At 41.3% G+C, this 9,052-nt stretch overlaps 1 protein-coding gene across 1 annotated transcript in view; it reads right to left on the bottom strand.

Moving 5' to 3' along the window:
* LOC100393267 (uncharacterized) overlaps positions 1 to 9,052 on the bottom strand; it is a 97,000-nt gene that overhangs the window by 53,412 nt on the left and 34,536 nt on the right. Inside the window, exons 9-11 of the transcript XR_013534209.1 lie at positions 3,228 to 3,845; positions 1,490 to 1,713; positions 452 to 569 (exon numbers count right to left, since the gene is read on the bottom strand). The gene's annotated coding sequence lies outside the window, so the exon portion shown is untranslated. The remainder of the gene's footprint in view (positions 1 to 451; positions 570 to 1,489; positions 1,714 to 3,227; positions 3,846 to 9,052) is intronic.

The following is a 9,052-nucleotide window of genomic DNA, read 5'->3' as shown; positions in this document are numbered from 1 at the left end:
CCTTAGAGAAATAGTGCTCAAAGAGGTGCCACTGTGACTGGAGGAAAAAAGTAACAGCTTTCAGCAATATCCACTGCTTATCAGCCACGGCTTTTGCTTAAAACCGTCACTTCTTTAAGGCTCTAAGACCTCCTGGACAGTCAGAAGTGCAGTGATGCTTGAAAGTGACCAAGGCTATTAACTCACATACAAGGAAACTTAAAAGGAGACCAGTCATATTTAGCCTTGTTATGGGTTACTCTAGCACTTAAATGGAAACCTAAACTTAACCCTTGACCTATAGGCCAAAACATGTTAAAGGACAAGAGCGCTTCTAATAAGACAGGAGGGGTAGGAGGTATATAGGCTTTAAAAGTTGGTTAGAGATGTTCAACAGTCCTGCCTGGTGGAGAGAGATAGCTAAATGGCTTAAATGTCTATATTTTCCCACAGCCTTTGAGTAAGACATTACCGCATGGCCAGGGAGGAGTGGACTCCCAGCATGACGTTGCTCTGAGAGATTAAAACACAGCTGTGCTCATATATTTGAACAAAATGCAGACACTTGCTAAAGGGCCGACACAGCAATCCTGTGAACACAGAAGGTAACCAGGCTAGCATATATTGTTAGTGTAGGAACTAAAGTACAGAAGGTGTGTGACACAGGGAAGGAAACAATACCCCAAAGGTAGACACCCCTGAATCACAGCATGGTACCCAGACTTTAAGGAGCCAGAGGTCAGAGGAAGAGGCCATGCCTGAGGGACAGGTTCATGACTGCCTGTATTCCAAACCTAGAGCCCTATCTGAGGTCTGAATCCCTCAGGAGTACAGCAGAGACCTGTGCAAGATTTACCTTTTCTGTAGAGCAGCAGACCTAAGCAAGCAGGATAAAAGCAGGCCAGGTCAAGGACATCATAACCCTGGGAAATGAGTGCCCACTGACTCTCCAGTACAGGGACACACAGACCAAATCTGCCAAGAGACTGAGCCACTGGGACCAGCTAGGGAGTAAGGAGGATGGGTAGGAAAGGAAGGGGTCTTATACCCTAAAAGCAGCCTAACATCCCCTAGATCTCCTCTTCACAGCTCTATTTATAGAGAACATCTGTGCCTGGGATCAGACCCATCTTTAGGCAAAGGAGGTGGGAATTTGCCTCTGAGACCATTTCCAGGGTCTTGAGCTGCTACAGTTTTCTATCTCCCTGCAGAATTTTCTTTTTGAAGAAAATTTGTCCATGAGCCCCAAGTACTGAGGAATATATAGCAGCTCTGACTTCATTTCCACTCCTGACTCTTCCACACTTAAGATAATGCTTCTGCAGTGGCCAAGGGAAAGATAATACTTCTTCAGAAATGCAGATCTGAAGAGAACTGAGAGGACCAGATTCTCCAGAGCTGGTTTCTTGAGGTATCTGCCTATCTCGCGAGCTTGAAAACCTGAGGAGGTTCAAGAGCACTGTGTGAGGTCTAGCTGTGAGCATGTACTCTCTAAAAGCCCTAGACTCACCAGCTCTAAGTCCCATTACCCAGCTTGATGGAGAAGTCAAGATGGCCAAGGCAGAGCTTGGTGTAGGCAAGGGCCTGCATGAGCTGAGCTGTGACCAACAATCCCTCCCTGGAGAACCAACATAAACTGCTTTTTTGGATGGCCATTTGCTCATTGTGCAGCCATGTCTCCTTGTTGCCCATGGTCTGGGAGAACTGAGAGAGGTCCACGTAGGTAGAGACAACCTGCAGGACAACAAACACAGGGCAAAATATTCCCATTGTACATTCACATGACATTTCCATTTTGTTCCTTTCCTCTGTAAGAGCCTTTTATAGTGCCTTGATGCTCACTCAGTCTGAACTCCTGGTATCCCTACCACTTGCCTCCAACCCAGCTGGAAAAATATGCTCCTTTTCACCCCTGCAGTTCTAATTGAATCATTCTCACTGCCTGTCTTTAAACAAACTGATTCTCTACATGCTTCTGCTTTGCCTCTCCAATCCATGACTTTCACCTTCAAAACAATGATTAAACTACTTCTTTGTCTTCTCTAATTTAAGACCTCTGATATTTGCTGTGTAGAGCTCTTCAGGGCTGCTGCCTAGATTTCTATATAACTACATGCACATTTGACATAGTTAGTGCTCTCTTCTTGGAACACTCTCTCCTAGCTTTCCAGGATGTCATGCTTTCTTGGTTTTCCTCATCTCCCTGGCAGCTTATTCTCAATTTCTTTTGCTGGTTTCTCCTCACCACTCTGACCTTTTGATACTGGAGCTGTTAACAAAGTCCTTGGACCTTTTTTCTTTTCTATACTCATTCCCTTGGTGTTCTCACCCAGTCCTATGGCTTTAAATAGTATTTGCACACTGATGGTTCCCATATGTCTATTTCCAGTGCAGACCTTTCCCATGAACCCCAGACTTGTGTATTCACCTGGACTCGTATTAACCAGTCTCATCTCCACATGGATGTCCAATAGGCATCTAAAATAAAACATGCCCAAAGCCTAGCTCCCAAATCTTTCTCCAAATCTGTTCTTCCTGTAGACGTCCCTATCCCAATTAAGAGCATCTCTATCCCTCTGTAATTTCAACTAACAACTTTTGGGATTATCCTTGACTCTTTCCTTCACATTCCAGAACTGATCCATGAGTGAATCCTGTTGGCTCTATTTTGACAAAAGACCAGCCTCAACTTATTTTCCCACCACCATCTCTTGCTTATATTACTGCAATAGCCTCCTAACTGGTCTCCCTGCTTCCTTCCTTGACCCCTTTGGGATACTTTCAACACAGTAGACAGAATGATCTTATTAAAATTTAAGTAGATACTGTCACTCCTCTTCTCAGAACCCATTAATGGCTTCCCATCAGAGTAAAAGCCAAAACTTCTACAGTGGCCTATCTAAGGTCTGCACCATTTGCCATCCTACCCCTTCCCAGTCCTTCTGACCTCATCTCTTGGTTCACTAGCTTCCTCTTCCTTCCCTCCAGTCACACTGTCCTTCAAACACAGAGGGTATGCCTTGGGCATTTACTGTGCCTTCTGCCTGAATTCTCTACTCCCAGACAGCCTGGCTTTCTTGCCTCCTTCAGATGTTTACTCACGTCACCTGCTCAGTAAAGCTTTCCCTGACCACTTTGTTCAAAACTATACCCCATCCCTCACCTCACAGAATCCCACATCCCCTTGTCTCCACTTAATTTTCTCCACTGCATTGATTATCACCCAACATGCTGTATATATCACTTACTATATTTCCCTGGAGTCAAGATCAGTGCCTGGCATATAAGAGGTGTTCACCAAATAGTTTGCTGTTGCATATGTGGATAAGACAGAAAGATAAGACACTAAAATTAGGAAGACACGTTTTCTTTTGTTTTTTCCTAAATCAGCAGTTTCAAATCCTTTTTTAGATCACAGGCTTCTTTGAGAATCTGATGAAAGCTATGACCCCTTTTCTTCCTCCTGCCAGCCCCTAAAGGTTCTTTTGAATATACACATAAAATTCTGCATTCAGTTCAGAGAGTTCACAGATAATCTCATACCTGGAAACCCATCTATAAACTGCAAATTAAGAAACCTCGCTTGAACACATGATCAGTGTTGTCCAGTTAAGTCTGGGTTGGGGAACCTTGCTAAAACCAGGAACTTGGCAGGATCTTTCTCCACAGCACTTGAGGTTTCTAAGTGAGGTCCAAAGGACTTGCTTACCTGGGCTTCATTTGCAAGCTCCTCAGCTGAATTTTCCTGCATCAGAGTAGCGAGGCAAGCAAACCTGCAGCTACTGGCTGTGGCCTCCAGGTTATAGAGCTGCCAGAGTAGGGAGAGGCAATGCACCCACTGCTGCAGGACTGCCAACTTTTTCTTACTGTTTTGAGACACAGGGTGGTTAGCACACCCTTATTCTTTACTAATGTCCAACCTTTCCTCTTCATAAGAGCTCCAAGTCTGCTTATCATGAGGCCATCTACAGATGTCCAAATGCGGAAAGAGTTCTCGGATCTCACTACTCCTAACCTCATATGCCATTTTAATTAGTCCCTCTTGATCAAGAAAAGTTCAGGGAGAGCTTTCAAAAAAAGATTATTTCTTTGAATCCCTATTTGCTACACATAATTGACTGGGGGAGTAAGATGGAAGAGTGAGAACTGTATGTTATACACTTATCTGTTACATGCATATATATGTATGCTGGCTGTTATATGTCTTTTTATCTGCTTGCCTGTTAGATGCTTGAAGATTACTTGATTGTAAAAGAGTAGTTTTAGGTAAAAAAGGCAAAACTCAGGCCAGTTAACTACAGTTTTAGGGAGGCTTCTCACTTCTCACTAGGATTATTTGGAGGTTGGCTTGGTGAACAGGAATGCCAATACTTTTCCAGAAATGTCTGGAAAAGGACACCAAACCAGGTCCAAGGGAAATTCCTTTTCTGCAGTCGAAGGGCTTTCCTAGCCAATTTTTTGGCTAAAGTAATGTGTCCCATGTTGAAGCAGACCTGGAGATGGGAAAACAAGAAGTAATGCAAATATAAGGTTTTGGATATAACACACTGGCTCTTTTGAGATGTGTAATTGGGGTAATTGAGGTTCTTGTTAGTGTGACTGCCAACCAGGCTATGCTCTGAGGTGCTAGAGTGAGCTGAGCTAGAGCACAGCCTGGTTAGCAGTCCCACTAACAAGCATCAGTATGGCCAAAAGCAAGTAAAGGGTTGAGAAAATAGGATGGCAAGGAGGATGGCAAAAGCACCCTCCTTTCTCATCTCCCGCACATTTGTCAGTGGGCAGTAGAAGAAGGCTGTGATTTAAAATATGCTGCTAGACTGAGATGGGACCATCATTTGAGTGGAGACCCAGATGCTCTCACATGGCATTGAAAGCATCTATAATATCACCAAATCCTTTCTCTCTCCTTCCTAAACAGGTTGAACCATAGTAGATGTGGAATGGGAGCTGGGGAACTACCTTGAAGTTATCCAGTATCTTCACATTCTAAGGCTGAATCCCTCAAGAAAGTAATAAAGTCTATGTGATTCTAGAACAATCTTGGGAGGACTGTACAATAACTTTCTCTTATAAGGGGAAAGAATAATTATTTAACTTTGCTCTGAAGACCTCTTGGTTGAAGCATAAATAATTCAACAATGTAACAATTCTAATATTTCCATTGTCTTTCAAGACATTATGTACATTAAGTTTACTCTCCTAACCAAATTATCTTAAGGTTTACATTAAAATTAGTTTACAACAGCTCTTTATGCTAAAAACCCTCAATAAACTCGGTATCGATGGAACGTATCTCAAAGTAATAAAAGCTATTTATGACAAACCAACAGCCAATATCATACTGAATGGGCAAAAACTGGAAGCATTCCCTTTGAAATCTGGCACTAGACAAGGATGCCCTCTTTCACCACTCCTATTCAATATAGTACTGGAAGTTCTAGCCAGAGCAATCAGGCAAGAAAAAGATATAAAGGGTATTCAAATAGGAAAGGTGGAAGCCAAATTGTCTCTATTTGCAGACGACATGATAGTATACCTATAAGACCCCATTGCCTCAGCCCAAAAACTCCTGAAACTGATAAGCAACTTCAGCAAAGTCTCAGGATATAAAATCAATGTGCAAAAATCACAAGCATTCGTCTACACCAATAAACAGACTTAAAGAAAGCCAAATCAAGAACGAACTGCCATTCGCAATTGCTACAAAAAGAATAAAATACCTTGGAATACAACTCACAAGGAACGTAAGAGACCTTTTCAATGAGAACTACAAACCACTGCTCAACGAAATCAGAGAGGACACAAACAGATGGAGAAACATTCCATGTTCATGGTTAGGAAGAATTAATATCGTGAAAATGGCTATACTGCCCAAAGTAATTTACAGAATCAACGCTATCCCCATCAAGCTACCATTGACTTTTTTCACAGAACTGGAAAAAACCACCATGAACTTCTTATGGAACCAAAAGAGAGCCCGCATAGCCAAGTCAATTCTAAGCAAAAAGAACACAGCGGGGGGCATCACACTACCGGATTCCAAACTATACTACAAGGCTACAGTAATCAAAACAGCATGGTACTGGTACCAAAACAGAGATATAGACCAATGGAACAAAACAGAGGCACCGGAGGCAACACAACATACAAACAACTATACAATCTTTGATAAACCTGACAAAAACAAGCAATGGGGAAAGGATTCCATGTTTAACAAATGGTGTTGGGAAAACTGGCGAGCCATGTGCAGAAAGCAGAAACTGGACCCCTTCCTGACACCTTACACTAAAATTAACTCCAGATGGATTAAAGACTTAAACATAAGACCTGGCACCATAAAAACCCTAGAAGGAAATCTAGGCAAAACTATCCAGGACATAGGAGTAGGCAAGGACTTCATGAACAAAACACCAAAAGCATTGGCAACAAAAGCCAAAATAGACAAATGGGACCTAATGAAACTCCACAGCTTCTGCACGGCAAAAGAAACAGTCACTAGAGTGGATCCGCAACCAACAGAATGGGAAAAAATTTTCGCAGTCTACCCATCTGACAAAGGGCTGATATCCAGAATTTACAAAGAACTCAAACAGATTTACAGGAAAAAAACAAACAAGCCCATTCAAAATTGGGCAAAGGATATGAACAGACACTTTACGAAAGAAGACATATATGAGGCCAACAATCATATGAAAAAATGCTCATCATCACTGGTCATCAGAGAGATGCAAATCAAAACCACATTGAGATACCATCTCACGCCAGTTAGAATGGCGATCATTAAAAAATTTGGAGACAACAGATGCTGGAGAGGATGTGGAGAAAAAGGAACACTTTTACACTGTTGGTGGGAGTGTAAATTAGTTCAACCATTGTGGAAGACAGTGTGGCGATTCCTCAAGGCCTTAGAAATAGAAATTCCATTTGACCCAGCAATCCCATTACTGGGTATATATCCAAAAGACTATAAATCGTTCTACTATAAGGACACATGTACACGAATGTTCGTTGCAGCACTGTTTACAATAGCAAAGACCTGGAATCAACCCAAATGCCCATTGATAATAGACTGGATTGGAAAAATGTGGCACATATACACCATGGAATATTATGCAGCAATCAGAAATGATGAGTGTGTCGTTTGTAGGGACATGGATGAATCTGGAGAACATCATCCTCAGCAAACTGACACAGGAACAGAAAATGAAGCACCGCATATTCTCACTCATAGGTGGGTGATGAAAAATGAGAACACATGGACACAGAAAGGGGAGTACTAAACACTGGGGTCTATTGGGGGGAAAAGGGGAGGGCCAGTGGGAGGGGGAGGTGGGGAGGGATAGCCTGGGGAGAAATGCCAAATGTGGGTGAAGGGAAGAAGAAAAGCAGAGCACACTGCCATGTGTGTACCCACGCAACTGTCTTGCATGCTCTGCTCATGTACCCCAAAACCTAAAATCCAATAAAAAATTAAAAAAAAAACAATAATAAACATAATAGCAATTACAAAAAAAAATAATAAAAAAATAAAATTAGTTTACATATGCTCCAATGAGAAAACTAGCTTATATCTACTTCAATGAACATAAATGGGTAAGTCACAAAGAAATACAAATGACCAATAAACATAGAAGAATGATGTACCTTTAATTAAGAGAAACATTAAAACAATGTAACTTTGTCTAGGAATTAGCAAGGTTAGAAAAGACTGATAGTATCTGATGTTAGTAAGGATATGAAGAAATGGGAAAAACTTGAGTTGATATAATATTTTCAGTTGGCAATTTGGTGATATATTTATTAATTTTAAAATTGTGCCTTAATATTTCCACCTTTGAAAATTTCTCTTACAGAAAACACTCTCACAAGGGGAGAAAGAGATATTTAGGGAAGAATAGTCACTATAGTAATGTTAGTAATAATCTCCAAATTAGAGATAACCTAAATGCACGTGAAGAAGGGAGTAGCTAAGCTATGATCTAGCCAGCGGAGTACTTGGTAGTTGTAACTATGTGGTGGATCAATATGCATACCAATATGTAAACATGTTCAGTCTGAACTATTAAGAATAAAAGCAAGCTGCAAGAATAAGAAAATGTAGAATATGATCCTATGAAAAATAATGGAAAACAATAATGATATGGCTGTGTGTGTACAGTTGGTAGAACATGCACACAATTATTAATTATGGTGCAGGGAGTAGGATTAGTGGGAGCTCTTTCACTTTCTACCTATTATATATTTCCATATTTTATTTATTATTCTCTTTATTATACTTTTAGTTGTGGGGTACATGTGCAAAATGTACGGGTTTGTTATATAGGTATACACATGCCATGATGGTTTGCTACACTCATCAACCCGTCATCTACATTAGGTATTTCTCCTAATGCTATCTCTCCCTTCGCCCCCCAGCCCCCAACAGGTTCCAGTGTGTGATGTTCCCCTCCCTTTGACCATGTGTTCTCATTGTTCAACTCCCACTTATGAGTGAGAACATGCAGTGTTTGGCTTTCTGTTCTTGTGTTAGTTTGCTGAGAATGTGTATAAACATTTTAAATGTGTATAACCTTTTATCACATTATCATATTTACAATCATACATAAAAAACAACAAAATGATTTTAAAAGAAATAATGGGGTAACACTCAAGGAGAAATAGCCAGCACTTCAAGGTCACCCTCTGCCCTCACCTCTGACAGAAGACAGAAAGTGGCCTTATCAAACTTACAGATCTTTACCTTGTGTTTTTTCAAAAATGGAAAAGCTGAGGGTTGGCCCAGAAGACTGCTTGCCTTCCTCAAATAAAAGAAGGCCTCCAAACAGGGAAAGGGATAAAGAAACTGGATTAGGATTAGGATGATACTGGGGTGAGATTAGGGCAAAGGCTGGAGTAAGGTTATGATGAGAGTCGAGATGAGAATTTGAATACAATTTGGATTTCAAGCTAGAAACAGGAGCTGGATGGTGCAAGAGTCGGAGGCAGTGCTGACATGGGTTGGTGCTATTCTGCTCCCACACTCCCACTTCATTTTTTCCCTGCCTTCTTTCTAGCTCTTCTCCCTCTCCTGCTT

This window comes from Callithrix jacchus, chromosome 4 (assembly GCF_049354715.1).
Source record: "Callithrix jacchus isolate 240 chromosome 4, calJac240_pri, whole genome shotgun sequence".
Classification (NCBI taxonomy): Eukaryota; Metazoa; Chordata; class Mammalia; order Primates; family Cebidae; genus Callithrix; species Callithrix jacchus.
The sequence above is the reverse complement of the archived record's forward strand: the minus strand, read 5'-3'. Positions and strand labels throughout refer to the sequence as shown.